This window comes from Phyllobates terribilis, unplaced genomic scaffold (assembly GCF_046119375.1).
Source record: "Phyllobates terribilis strain yellow unplaced genomic scaffold, ASM4611937v1 Scaffold_14__1_contigs__length_39327217, whole genome shotgun sequence".
Classification (NCBI taxonomy): Eukaryota; Metazoa; Chordata; class Amphibia; order Anura; family Dendrobatidae; genus Phyllobates; species Phyllobates terribilis.
Genome location: NW_027362774.1, coordinates 15435985 through 15450837, shown reverse-complemented (window position 1 = coordinate 15450837; position 14853 = coordinate 15435985). Strand labels below are relative to the sequence as shown.

Genomic DNA, 14853 nt, shown 5'->3' with positions numbered 1-14853 from the left:
TTACTCTGGCGGGATCGATGATATGTTTAGGTTCTTCCTCGAGATCGGACACCAGAAAGGATCGGGACAAGGCGTCTGCTTTGACGTTTTTGTTAGCCGGGCGAAAATGAAGAACAAAATCAAAGCGAGCAAAAAACAAGGACCACCGGGCTTGGCGCGGGTTAAGTCTCTGGGCATGCTGGAGGTAAGCCAAGTTCTTGTGGTCAGTGTAAATTATTACCGGGTGAAGAGCCCCCTCGAGCAGGTAACGCCACTCCTCCAATGCCAGTTTGATGGCCAATAACTCTCGGTCTCCTATGGAATAATTGCGCTCTGAGGAGGAGAAGAGTTTAGAGAAGAAGCCGCAAGTTACCATCCTCCCGGAAGATGATTTTTGAGTAAGTACCGCTCCGGCTCCAGAGGAGGAGGCGTCAACTTCCAGGAAGAACTGCTTGTTGCCGTCCGGGCGATGCAGCACCGGGGCGGAAGAGAAGGCCTGTTTTAAGGAAAGAAAGGCCTCCTCTGCTTCGGGCGGCCACTCTTTGGGATTAGTACCCTTACGGGTGAGCGCGGAAATTGGGGCAGTCCGGGAAGAGAAGTGTGGTATGAAGAGGCGGTAGTAGTTGGCGAAGCCCAGGAACCGCTGAATGGCCTTCAACCCCTCCGGTCGAGGCCATTTCTCGATGGCAGACAGTTTCTCTGGATCCATTCGTAGGCCGGTCTGAGAAATAATGTAGCCCAAAAACGGAAGCGAGGTCTGCTCAAAGAGGCACTTCTCGTATTTAGCGAAGAGGTGATTCTGCCTGAGCAGGACCTGACGAACGTCCCTCCGGTGAGTCTGGAGATCCGGAGAGAAGACCAAGATGTCGTCCAGGTACACCACTACGCAGGAGTAGAGAAGGTCCCGGAAGATGTCATTGACCAACTCTTGAAAGACGGCAGGAGCGTTACAGAGACCAAAGGGCATTACCAGATATTCATAGTGGCCGTCCCGGGTGTTGAATGCCGTCTTCCATTCATCCCCCTGACGGATACGAACCAGGTTGTACGCCCCACGGAGGTCCAGTTTGGTGAAGATTCTAGCCCCCCTCAGACGATCAAATAACTCCGGAATGAGCGGAAGGGGGTACTTATTCTTCACCGTGATCTGGTTAAGGCCTCTATAGTCTATACAGGGACGGAGAGAGCCGTCCTTCTTTTTGACGAAAAAGAAGCCTGCTCCCGCCGGGGAGGTAGATTTCCGGATGAATCCCCTGGCCAGATTCTCCTCAATATATTCGGACATCGACCGGGTCTCAGCAGCGGATAATGGATAAATATGCCCGCGGGGAGGAGTAGTACCAGGTAACAGGTCGATAGGGCAGTCGTATGGTCTATGAGGAGGTAGTGTCTCTGCTTCCTTTTTATTAAAGACATCAGCATAAGACCAATAAGGAATCGGAAGTCCAGGTAGATTAGCTGGGGTAGGAGAAGGACGGACGGGATGGACGGGAACCAGACAGGTCTTATGGCAGTCCTGTCCCCAGCGAAGGACTTCTCCGGTCTGCCAGTCAAGCACGGGTGCATGTCTCTGGAGCCAAGGTAGGCCTAGCAAGAGGGCGTGAGAGAGTCCAGGCAGAACATGAAAGGAGATACTCTCAGAATGCAGCATTCCCACCTGCAGAGTAATGGATTCGGTGATGAGTTGGATGGGGCGTGGTAAGAGACCCCCATCCACGGCAGCAACAGACAAGGGTACAGCCAGAGGTTTGGTGGGGATGCGGTATTTCTCTACCAGGGACTGTGAAATAAGATTCCCGGCTGCTCCAGAGTCAAGTTGGGCTAGTTCGAAATAACGGTTCTCCCCGCAGACGATTGAGACTGACAACAGCAGAGATGGAGAGGATTTATTCTTGTCTAGGTCGACCTCTCTGAGCGAACCTAGACACAGGCGTTTCCCGACCTCTCTGGGCAGGTACGGATCCGGTGCTCCTTACTGCCACAGTAGAAGCAGCTCCCCTCGGCACGGCGTAAGTCCTGACGGGTTTTGACTATCTTGGTCTGGTCGACCTGCATAGGCTCAGGAGAGTGTACCTGGGTAGAGACGGAGGGAGTGACGGGTTTCTGAAAAGTAGGAGCTAGACGTGGTAACCTCCTCTCACGGGTGACCTCTTTGGCACGCTCCTGGAACCGTAGGTCAATCCGGGTGGCAAGAGTTATTAGGTCATCGAGAGTGGTAGGGATGTCCCGACCGGCAAGTTCATCTTTAATACGGCCGGACAGACCCTCCCAGAAGACGGATACCAGAGCGTCGTTATCCCAGGCCAGCTCCGAGGCAAGGGTACGGAACCGTATGGCATATTGGCCCACGGTGAGACTTCCCTGACGGAGGCGTAGCAGTGATGATGCGGATGAGGTCTTCCGTCCGGGTTCGTCGAAGACTTTCCGGAAAGCCGTGAGAAAAGCAGGCAAGTTGGACACCAGGGGGTCTCCTCTCTCCCATAGAGGATTTAGCCAGGCCAGGGCCTCCCCGGTGAGATGGGACATGATGAATGCAATTTTGGCTCGGTCGGAGTTAAACTGGTGGGACAATAGTTCAAAGTGCAGGGTGCACTGATTTATGAAGCCCCGAGCCTGGGCGGAGTCGCCTCCGAAGCGAGGAGGTGCAAAAAGCCGGGGTCCGGGGTAGGATACCATGGTATTAGTGGGCAGCGGAGCTGCCGGATTGCGAGACATGGCACTGGTGGAGGTTGCTGGTGGAGCAGTCAGAGTGTCCAGGCGAGTATTGACATTCCGCAGGTGACCCAGGATGGACTCCTGTTGGGACCTTTGACGGGACAGTTCATGACACAGGTCCGAGAGCGAGGGAGCTTGGGTGCCACCGGGTTCCATGGCCCGAGCAAACTGTAACGGGTCTGGGAGGCGGAACCTCTGAGCTACTATACAAGGGGGCGGTCCTTGTAAGGGAGCGGGTGGCGACCAGGGAAGACGGGCAGGAAGTCACAGCAGGTGACCGGGACAGTCTCTGAGTGAACGGGCTGGAGGTCACGGCAAGTGACCGGGGCAGTCTCTGGATGAACGGGCAGATGGTCACGGCAAGTGACCGGGGCAGTCTCTGAATGAACGGGCAGATGGTCACGGCAAGTGACCGGGGCAGTCTCTGAATGAACGGGCAGATGGTCACGGCAAGTGACCGGGGCAGTCTCTGGATGAACGGGCAGATGGTCACGGCAAGTGACCGGGGCAGTCTCTGGGTAAAGGGTTGGTACGACCTGTGGCGGCTGATGATAGACGTGAGCTCCCAGGTGAGCAGGCGAGAGTCTCTGGATGAACGGGTGGTCACAGCATGTGACGGCGGAGCCTCCAGGAAGACCAACAGACAGGCGGCAGATGAGCGCTCCCAGGTGAGCGGGCAGAAGTCTCTGGACAGGCGGGTGGTCACAGCACGTGACGGCAGAGCCTCCAGGTAGGCTAGCAGACAGGCAGCAGATGAGCGCTCCCAGGTGAGCGGGCAGGAGTCACTGGACAGGCAGGTGGTCACAGCACGTGATGGCGGAGCCTCCAGGTAGGCTAGCAGGCAGGTAGCAGATGTGTGCTCCCAGGTGAGCAGGCAAGCTGGTCCATAGACAGACTGACAGGAGTTGGAAGGCAGACCGTCGGACCTCAGGCAAGCAGGCAGGTGGCTGAAGTGCGCTCCCAGGTGAGCGGACAGTCTGGTCCTTAGACAGACTGACAGGAGTAGTAAGGCAGACCGTCGGACCTCAGACTAGCAGGCAGGTAGCAGATAATCAGGCAGGAATAAGACAGCAAGCTGGCAGGAATCTGGCAGGTATCTGGCAGGTAACTGGCAACGGGACCTGAGGGCTGAAGCAGAGTAGTGAACAGTGCAACAACATTGCTCGGGCACCTCCATTTTGGAGGAGGTGCCTTATATATGGTGAAGTCCTCCGGCCATTGGCCGGGGACTCCTTAGGACGGCGCGCGCGGCCCCTTTAAGAGGGAGGGAGAGCGCGCGCGCGCGCCCTAAGCACAGTGGCCGGGAAGGAGCGCGCGCTGCCAGCAGAGCGGGAGGAGGACGCCGGGCACGGAGTGGAGAGGTGAGGGGAACAGCGTCCCTGCCTAGCAGAGGGCAGGGACGCCGGCGCTACAAACACCGAGTTATGGGAATATGATACATCCCAGTGATACACCAAGTCGATTTTTGGAAACACACCAACCAGGGGAATGTCACTCTGGCTTTCAGCACAGTCCAGTAGCAGGGGCCCGGCTGTGTCCGATGACACCAGAAACGGCTCCCTAGGACTGTCCATTAAGGAGGTATATCCCATTTTAGTTTTTAGAGTTTGTAGCTGAAAGAGACCAGGGGGGGAAAGTTAAGGCCAACCATGGGGTAGTAAGGAGAGTGACCCAGAGAGGTTAAGAGCCCCAGCAGCCCTTGCTCCATTGTCCTTGGGAGGTCGTGACGTCACGTCGTGTGGGAGAAGTCCTGTACCAAAGAGAGGGCCCCACAAGCCTCCCATGTGGCAGCCCTTCCCCTGAAAGCCAGGTCATCCGTCTGACTGGTAACTGACTATTAATAACTGATTTTTATTTTTTGTACCCCTACTATTGTGCTTGCAACTCTGACCATTGTGTATGTATAACCCTTATGTACAGTACAGACCAAAAGTTTGGACACACCTTCTCATTTAAAGATTTTTCTGTATTTTCATGACTATCAAAATTGTACATTCACACTGAAGGCATCAAAACTATGAATTAACACATGTGTAATTATATACTTAACAAAAAAGTGTGAAACAACTGAAAATATGTCTTATATTCTAGGTTCTTCAAAGTAGCCACCTTTTGCTTTGATGACTGCTTTGCATACTCTTGGCATTCTCTTGATGAGCTTCAAGAGGTAGTCACCGGAAATGGTCTTCCAACAATCTTGAAGGAGTTCCCAGAGATGCTTAGCACTTGTTGTCCCTTTTACCTTCACTCTGAGGTCGAGCTCACCCCAAACCATCTCGATTGGGTTCAGGTCTGGTGACTGTGGAGGCCAGGTCATCTGGTTTAGCACCCAATCACTTTCATTCTTGGTCAAATAGCCCTTACACAGCCTGGAGGTGTGCTTGGGGTCATTGTCCTGTTGAAAAATAAATGATGGTCCAACTAAATGCAAACCGGATGGAATAGCATGCCGCTGCAAGATGCTGTGGTAGCCATGCTGGTTCAGTATGCCTTCAATTTTGAATAAATCCCCAACAGTGTCACCAGCAAAGCACCCCCACACCATCACACCTCCTCCTCCATGCTTCACAGTGGGAACCAGGCATGTAGAGTCCATCCATTCACATTTTCTGCGTCGCACAAAGACACGGTGGTTGGAACCAAAGATCTCAAATTTGGACTCATCAGACCAAAGCACAGATTTCCACTGGTCTAATGTCCATTAGCCCAAACAAGTCTCTTCTGCTTGTTGCCTGTCCTTAACAGTGGTTTCCTAGCAGCTATTTTACCATGAAGGCCTGCTGCACAAAGTCTCCTCTTAACAGTTGTTGTAGAGATGTGTCTGCTGCTAGAACTCTGTGTGGCATTGACCTGGTCTCTAATCTGAGCTGCTGTTAACCTGCGATTTCTGAGGCTGGTGACTCGGATAAACTTATCCTCAGAAGCAGAGGTGACTCTTGGTCTTCCTTTCCTGGGGCGGTCCTCATGTGAGCCAGTTTCTTTGTAGCGCTTGATGGTTTTTGCAACTGCACTTGGGGGCACTTTCAAAGTTTTCCCAAATTTTTCGCACTGACTGACCTTCATTTCTTAAAGTAATGATGGCCACTCGTTTTTCTTTACTTAGCTGCTTTTTTCTTGCCATAATACAAATTATAACAGTCTATTCAGTAAGACTATCAGCTGTGTATCCACCTGACTTCTGCACAACACAACTGATGGTCCCAACCCCATTTATAAGGCAAGAAATCCCACTTATTAAACCTGACAGGGCACACCTGTGAAGTGAAAACCATTTCCGGTGACTACCTCTTGAAGCTCATCAAGAGAATGCCAAGAGTGTGCAAAGCAGTCATCAAAGCAAAAGGTGGCTACTTTGAAGAACCAAGAATATAAGACATATTTTCAGTTGTTTCACACTTTTTTGTTAACTATATAATTCCACATGTGTTAATTCATAGTTTTGATGCCTTCAGTGTGAATGTATAATTTTCATAGTCATGAAAATACAGAAAAATCTTTAAATGAGAAAGTGTGTCCAAACTTTTGGTCTGTACTGTATATAGTGTATTCTCTAGTGTGCCCCTAAGGCGATTAAATATATAATTTAACCTTGGGCTGTTATTTTATCTCGATCCACGAACTCTCACGTCCATTGTTTGGTCCAATGAACACGCTACCGAGCTGGTTTCTAGCCCGATAAAAGTCCGTTATATCTAATAGAAACGGGTGGCAGCACTTCCAGGCTGACCAGGCTCTGCTTCACTGTAGCTGGTGAAGGAGCCTCTCAACCTGTCAGGGGTGTGAGCGAGTGTGGTGCCACGTCTGTGACTGAGTGGGCCACCTCTTCTCACTCCCTAGTGCCTTCCTGTATCCGTGTGGACAGGGGGTGTCTGTGTAGAACTGTACCAATCTGACCTTATATGTCCTCGAGGGGGTGCGGAATGTCACGTTGGTGCAAAGGGCAGATCCGTATCACGTACTCTGTCTGACGTAATTTTGGCATCAGGTGGGTAGCGGGGTGAGAATCCATCACCAGTGGTGGCAGCGGTGGGATTCTGTGTAGTCTCTCTGCTGCCATTTCTTCACATTGGTGACAGCGGTGGGATTCTGCGGGGTCCCTCTGGTGCCATTTCTTCCCAGGGAACTTTTGGCAATCAAATTGGCATTTGAAGAATGGCGACATTGGTTGGAGGGGGCTGTCCATCCTATTTCTGTTATTACTGACCTACCGGTTTCTGCAGGCAAACCGGTGGTTTTGGTGGTTGTAGAATAGATAGGTTCAGTAAAATGGTTCACTTCGTCGCATTACCTGCACTCCCAAATGCCAAGACATTTGCTCAGGTGTTCATAAATGAGATTGTGAAGCTTCACGGGCTTCCCTCCGATGTGATGTCAGATCGGGGGACCCAGTTTGTTTCCAAGTTCTGGAAGGCATTCTGTTCTCGACTGGGGGGTGCCTTCCACCCTCAGTTGAATGGACAGACCGAGTGTGTCAATCAGAATTTGTAGACCTACCTCAGGTGTTTCGTCTCCGAAAATCAGGAGGATTGGGCATTCTACTTACCGCTGGCAGAATTTAATTCGTGAAGAATCCACTGGTTCTTTGTTTCATAAGGTTATCACCCACAGTTTGGTACCTTTAGTGGGGGAGGAGCTTCGGGAGTTCCTGAGGAGGAACATTTTGCTTGGTCGCTCTCCTTGGTGTGGCGGGGGGTCCTGAGTGATTTAAAGATCATGGGAGACAGGTATAAACATATGGCTGACAGAAAAACGGTTGCCAGGTCCGGACCTAAATGTGATGACTTTGTGTGGTTGTCTACTAGGAATATTAAGTTGAAAGTCCCGTCCTGGAAGTTGGGACCTAGGTTTATTGGTCCCTATAAAATTACCGCCCTCATTAACTCAGCAGCGTTTCTTCTTGAGCTTCCTCAGGCCCTTAAGGTCTGCAATATTTTCCACAGGTCCTTACTCAAGAAATATGTGGAACCTCTTTAGCCCTGACCTCTACCACCGCTACCTGTAATGGTTGATGGTAATCTGGAGTTTCAGATTTCGAGGATTGTAGATTCTCGTCTACAACGTCGTTCTCTACAATACTTGGTGCACTAGAAGGGTTATGGTCCAGAGGAGAGGATGTGGTTTCGACATCAGAGATGAACGCTCCCAGGTTGGTTTGTTAATTCCAAACCTCTTATCCTGAGAAACCTGGTCCTGCGTGTCTGGATGCCACTTGTAGAGGGGGGGGGGTATTGTCATGGGTGTGTCAGAAGTGACCGACAGTCGCCCTGCAGTTGTTTGCAGAAGATCTCTTCATTTGGCATTACAGACACCTTCTTAGTTGTCACACTCTAGGACCCAGCGGTTAGTTCCCTCCGGCTAATTGACACCCAGGCTGGGTGTTTAAATACTGGCTGTTGCTAGAGGGAGGTGCCGGTGATATTCACATTACTCTTTGTGAAGGCTTGGAGCAAGTGCAGTTCTTACTTCCTCTCTGGTGCTAAGAGGACGTGTGTGCCATCTTTCTTAAGTCAACTCAAGATAAGCTACTTCCCCCGTGTCTGTCTCCCCTTGCTGTCTTTAGTTGTCAGTGGGGATCGACTAGCGCTCATTCCCCTCTTCCCTATCTAGGGCCAAGCACTAAGGAAATAAAGGGATAGGTTCCTGTGCGACGATTGGTGAGGAACCAATGTAGGGACGGTAGGGGTAGACAGGGTGATTCCAGATCAGCCTAGGAGGTCTCCATTTCCCCCTTTCCCTAGTGTCTAGGCTCCCTTCCCCTCATCCCTCCGTGTCGCACTTTGTCTTTCCTACACTGTGTGTGACAAGGACAGCTAGCCTGGTTATATGCAAAGCAAGCCATTGAATTTTATTTTAATTGATTCTGTATATTTCAGGTGCTTACAGGTAGAAGACATCATGAAGGAGATGGAAGAATATTACCAAACCACTTTACAGCTGCCCCGTTCCTCAGAAGATTGCCTGTACCTGAATGTGTTTTCTCCGGCTGACATAGAAAAGAATTCTAAGTTACCTGTAAGTATCTGCAGTGTTTACTTCTACTAATGCCCGAGGGTCCTCACAGCTGCGTGCGCCCTATTGGGAGTCTCATTATGTTGCAAGTTTGTTCTTAAAGTGCACCTGTTACGGATCCGGGTGGTGGAACCTCTGTGCTGCGGTGCAAGGAGGGACCAGAGGGGCGTAACTAGGTATCAACTCGGACTGACCAAGGTCGCACGGCGGCTCAATCGACTCCATGAACCAGGGAAGGACCGAGCAGAAGGACCAGGTGCTACTCTGGACCAGTCCTTGTATGAGAGCAGGTGACTCCCATGGGTCAGAAGGCAGGGACGGGTACAGCAGATGAGCACGGCAGGCAGGCTGACGGGTGATCCGGGTAGACGGACTGGCAGACACCACGGGTAACTGGCAGGAGCCTCCAGGTAGGCTGGCTGGTAGGCACAGCAGGTAACTGGTATGTTCTCCGGGTAGGCAGGCAAGCCTGGCCCATAGACAGACTAGCGGGTTTAGACAGTAGGCAGACCGTCGGGCTGGAGAGTATACTTGGCTGGCGGAGACAGGTAGTCAGGCTGGCGAACTGGACTGGTAGTCAGGCTGGCGGACTGGACTGGTAGTCAGGCTGGCGGACTGGACTGATAGTCAGACTAGCAGCGGGACCTGAGGGCTGAAGCAGAGTTAGAACACAGAGCTACAACCTTGCACGGGCAACTCCATTTTGGAGGAGGTGCCTTTTATATGAGAGGTCCTCCGGCCATTGGCCGGGGACTCCTTAGGATGGCGCGCGTGACCCCTTTAAGAGGGAGTGAGCGCGCACCCTAAGCACAGTGCTCGGGAAGCTGTGCACGCCGGCAGCAGCAGCAGGAGGGCTGGAAGACGCCGGGCCAGGAGCGCGGCGGTAAGGGAGACGGCAGCTCTGCCTGTCAGGGGGCAGAGACGCCGATGCTACAGCACCTGTCAGCAGGATTGTGCTCAATAAACTACATACACTGTCAGGAGGGAAACATTACACTAATTAAAATGATACCTTGGTTGATGTAGAAAGTAAAGATTACACAAGAACCACAGGACGGATTTCCTCAACCAAGGTATCATTATAGTCAGTGTAATGTCACCCTCCTGACAGTGTATATAGTTTACTGAGCATAATCCTGCTGACAGATGCCCTTTAATTTCATGTTGTTTCATTCTTTGTATTTCAACAATTTTTATTAAATTTTTAAGATAAATATGGGGGGGGTGGAAAAGAGGGAGCAAAAAAATAAGTAATAAGGGGAAAAATATTTATTAAGAGGGAATAAGGAGAAATAAGGAAAGTAGAGAAGGAAAAAAGAGGGAAAACTTGGTTTATACAGTCGAGATAATTGCAGTTAACGTGATACAACATATCAGAACAACAATAATAAATATTTGTAAATAAGCACAAATAGTATAATATCAATATCACAAACAAGAGCACAGATTGTAAGGTAGGACAAAGTATTCTGAAATTACACTAAGTAGAGGAAAAGCTCGATCCCAGCAATCCCATTTTTTTGTGTATTTCTTGTGAAGGTAGTTACTAGAGATGAGCGCTGTTCGACTAGAACTGTTCGCCAATCTCAAATTCGAGCTGTTTTGGGCGGTGTTCGAGTTGTTCGACGAACCCGAACGATTTGCAAAAAATTCGGCTGTTCGAGGTTATGTTCGATAACTGTTCGTGCACCAAAAGCGTGTCCTGTATGTCTGGCGCTATTTAGAGCACCAATCATGCAGGGATTGTCTGCCACTCAATGTAATGCCACAGCCATGGTGGTTGTGGCATTACAGTGATTGCCCAAATCGATGGGAACAGTGCCAACAGTGAAACATGAAAAGCCGGCAATTCAGCAGTGGCATACACCGGTACCCGACAATTTAGAACCGAAAGAATAGAGCTTCACACATAGATTAGATAGATAGAAACATGTCAGCCACATATATATGAAGTACAGTGACAGTGTTGCTTACTGTACTTGTCATTTAGTGTAAAGGATTTATTAAAAAAAATAATAGTGTTTTCATGCACCGTCTCTTTAAAAAAGCCGGCCGGCATTTCAGCATCTGTACCCGACAATTTAGGATAGAAGGAATAGAGCATCACACATAGATTAGATAGATAGAAACATGTCAGTCACATATATAAGAAGTACAGTGATAGTGTTGATTACTGTACTTGTCATTTAGTGTTAAAATAAAGGATTTATTTAAAAAAAAATTGGCGTGGGGTTCCCCTTAATTTTAGGCTCTAGCGGAGGTTAAGCAGACGGCTGGGGCAGATGTTTGAAGCCTGGGAAGGGGGTAATACCCACAGAGCTCCCCAGGCTACTAATATCAGCCCCCAGCTGAATACCTAGCCTTTACTAGCTATTAAAATGGGGGACCCCCCCCAAAAAAATCACGTGGGGTCCCCCCTATTTTAATAGCTAGCAAAGGCTAGGCAGACAGCCGGGGGCTGATATTAATAGCCCAGGAAGGGTGCCATGAATATTGGCCCCCTCCCAGGCTAGAAACACCAGCCGTCAGCCGCCCCAGAAATGGCGCATCCATAGGATGCGCCAATTCTGGCACTTAGCCTTGCTCTTCCCACTGCCCTGTAGCGGTGGCAGTGGGGTAATAGGGCTGGGGTTGATGTCAGCTTATAATGCCAGCTGACATCAAGCCCAGGTTAGTAATGGAGAGGCGTCTATAAGACACCCCCATTACTAACCCCATAGTCAAAGTTAAAAGAAAACACAAACACCCAGAATAAAGTCCTTTAATTGAAATAAAGACACAATTCTTTATTGTTCTAAATTAAACCATACTTACCATCACGCCCATTCCAGCTGAAGCCAACGATCTCCTGCAATAAAAGTAAAATAATAAAGCAACCTCATCCTTACCTTTCCATGGCTCCCACGACAGCTTCAGCTCTGCTACATTGAGATGACAGGCTGGACCGCAGCAGAACGCTGCCATCCAGCCTGTCATCCCGCAGACACTGAGAAGCGCAGGCATGCTTGCGCTCCTCAGTGTCTCGCTGTGACGGCATAAAGATGAGCCGACAATGAACTCGGCTCACCTCATGCACGTCACTGACAGCGTGGGAGAATTCTCCTGCACTCAGCGCTTCAGCGTGAGAATTTTCCCACGCTGTCAGTGACGTGCATGAGGTGAGCCGAGTTCATTGGACATGAATGAGCTCACCTCATGCACGTCACTGACAGCGTGGGAAAATTCTCACGCTGAAGCGCTGAGTGCAGGAGAATTTTCCCACGCTGTCAGTGACGTGCATGAGGTGAGCTCATTCATGTCCATTGAACTCAGCTGACCTCATGTACGTCACTGACAGCGTGGGAGAATTCTCACGCTGAAGCGCTGAGTGCAGGAGAATTCTTCCACGCTGTCAGTGACGTACATGAGGTGAGCTGAGTTCATTGGACATGACCTCGGCTCATCTGGATGCCGTCACAGCGAGACACTGAGGAGCGCAAGCATGCCTGTGCTTCTCAGTGTCTGCGGGATGACAGGCTGGATGGCAGCTTTCTGCTGCGGTCCAGCCTGTCATCTCAATGTAGCAGAGCTGAAGCTGTCTGGGAACCATGGAAAGGTAAGGATGATGTTGCTTTATTATTTTACTTTTATTGCAGGAGATCGTTGGCTTCAGCTGGAATGGGCGTGATGGTAAGTATGGTTTAATTTAGAACAATAAAGAATTGTGTGTTTATTTCAATTAAAGGACTTTATTCTGGGTGTTGTGTTTTTTTTAAATACTTTACTAGAAATTCATAGTGGTCATGTCTAATATTGGCATGACCCCATGAATTTCGGGCTTAGGGCCAGCTGATAATGCCAAGCTGGCCTTAACCCCTTTATTACCCAGTGAGCCACCGCACCAGGGCCCTGGATGAGTTGGGTACAGCGCCAGAAGATGGCGCTTCTATGAACGCGCCATTTTCCGGGGTGGCTGCGGACTGCAATTTGCAGCTGGGGGGACCCAGAAAGCTTGGGCCTCCCTGCGCTGCAGATTCCAGCCCCCAGCTGCCTAGTTGTACCTGGCTGGACACAAAAATAGGGCGAAGCCCCACGTATTTTTTTTTTTAATTATTTCATGAAATTCATGAAATAATTAAGAAAAAAGGGCTTCCCTATATTGTTGTGTCCGGCCAGGTACAAATAGGCAGCTGGTGGTTGGGGGCAGCCCGTTCCTGCCTGCTGTACCTGGCTGGACACAAATATAGTGCGAAGCCCCACGTCAATTTTTTTTTTAATTATTTCATGAAACTAGATGGTGGCCCGATTCTAACGCATCGGGTATTCTAGAATATGTATGCGGCAGACCCGGCGCAATCAGCAGAGCGGTGTTTAAATTTGGCGCCAAAATCGCTGACTGGTCGCGGCCAGCAACCGCGACCAATCAGCAAAGCGGTGTTGAAATTTGGCGACTATATCACTGATTGGTCACGGCCGGCGGTCGAGACTAATCAGCAGAGCGGGGTTTAAATTTTGCGCCAATAATGCTGATAGGTTGTGGTCGCGACCAATCAGCAAAGCGGTGTTTAAATTTGGCGCCAATAATGGTGATTGGTCACGACCTCGACCATTCAGCAGAGCGGTGTTTAAATTTGGCGGCAACAATGTTGATTAGTCACAGCCGGCGGTCGCGACTAATCAGCAGAGCGGGGCTTAAATTTTGCGCCAATAATGCTGATAGGTTGTGGTCGCGACCAATCAGCAAAGCGGTGTTTAAATTTGGCGCCAATAATGGTGATTGGTCACGACCTCGACCATTCAGCAGAGCGGTGTTTAAATTTGGCGGCAACAATGTTGATTAGTCGCGGCCGGCGGTCACGACCAATCATCAGAGCGGGGTTTAAATTTGGCGCCAATAATGCTGATTGGTCGCAATCGCCGGCCGCGACCAATCAGCAGAGCAGTGTTTAAATTTGGCGTCAAAATCGCTGATTGGTCGCGAAAGGCAACTGTGACCAATCAGCAGAGCGGGGTTTAAATTTGGCGCCAATACTGCTGATTGGTCGCGGCCGGCAACCGTGACCAATCAGCCGAGCAGGGTTTAAATTTGGCGCCAATACTACTGATTGGTCGCGGACGGCGACCGCAATCAATCAGCAGAGCGGTGTTTAAATTTGGCGCCAATAATGCTGATTAGTCGCGGCCGGCATCCGCGACCAATTAGCAGAGCGGGGTTTAAATTTGGCGCCAATCTCGCTGATTGGTCGCGGCTGGAGTCCGCGACCAATCAGCAGAGCGTTGTTTAAATTTGGCGCCAATCTCACTGATTGGACGCGTCTGGCGTCCGCGACCAATCAGCAGAGCTTTGTTTAAATTTGGCCCCAAGCTCGCTGATTGGTCGCGGCCGCTATTTAAATGTGGCGCCCAAATCGGTGATTGGTCGCGGGCAGCGTCCGCGACCAATCAGCAGAGCGGTGTTTAACTTTAGCGCCAAGATCACTGATTGGTCGCGTGCGGAGAGCGCGACCAATCAGCTAATCGTATTGGTGAGGACCGGGGAGCGCCGCTGCCTGGTCGGATACTTCCGTTGCGAGAAGCCGGGAGATGAGCGACTGCTCGCAGCAGAAGTATCCCGACCCGCAGCGCCGCTCCCCGGTCCTCCCTTGACACCCTAGCCGCTGATGTCCCCACAGTATCCGCATGGTGTTACAAAGATCCGGACATTTGTGTTAAAAATCGCTGATTGGTCGCGGGCGCTGCCCGCGACCAATCACCGATTTGGGCGCCAAATTTAAATATCGGCCACAACCAATCACCAATCTTGGCTCCACATTTAAACACCGCTGTGCTGATTGGTCGCCGACGCTGGGCGCGACCAATCACCGATTTTGGCGCCACATTTAAATAGCGTCCGCGACCAATCAGTACAGCCGTGTTTAAATGTGGAGCCAAGATGGGTGATTGGTCGCGGAGGATATTTAAATTTGGCGCCCAAATCGGTGATTGGTCGCGGCTGATATTTAAATTTGGCGCCCAAATCGGTGATTGGTCGCGGGCAGCGCCAGCGACCAATCAGCGATTTTTAACACAAATGTCCGGACCTTTGTAACACCATGCGGATACTGTGGGGACATCAGCGGCTAGGGTGTGAAGGGAAGACCGGGGAGCGGCGCTGACATCCAATTGGTCGCG

The 14853-nt window shown here is 50.5% G+C and overlaps 1 pseudogene; it reads left to right on the top strand.

The window, feature by feature from the left end:
* The window catches only part of LOC141175777 (fatty acyl-CoA hydrolase precursor, medium chain-like), a 120334-nt pseudogene that overhangs the window by 58573 nt on the left and 46908 nt on the right, over window positions 1–14853 (top strand).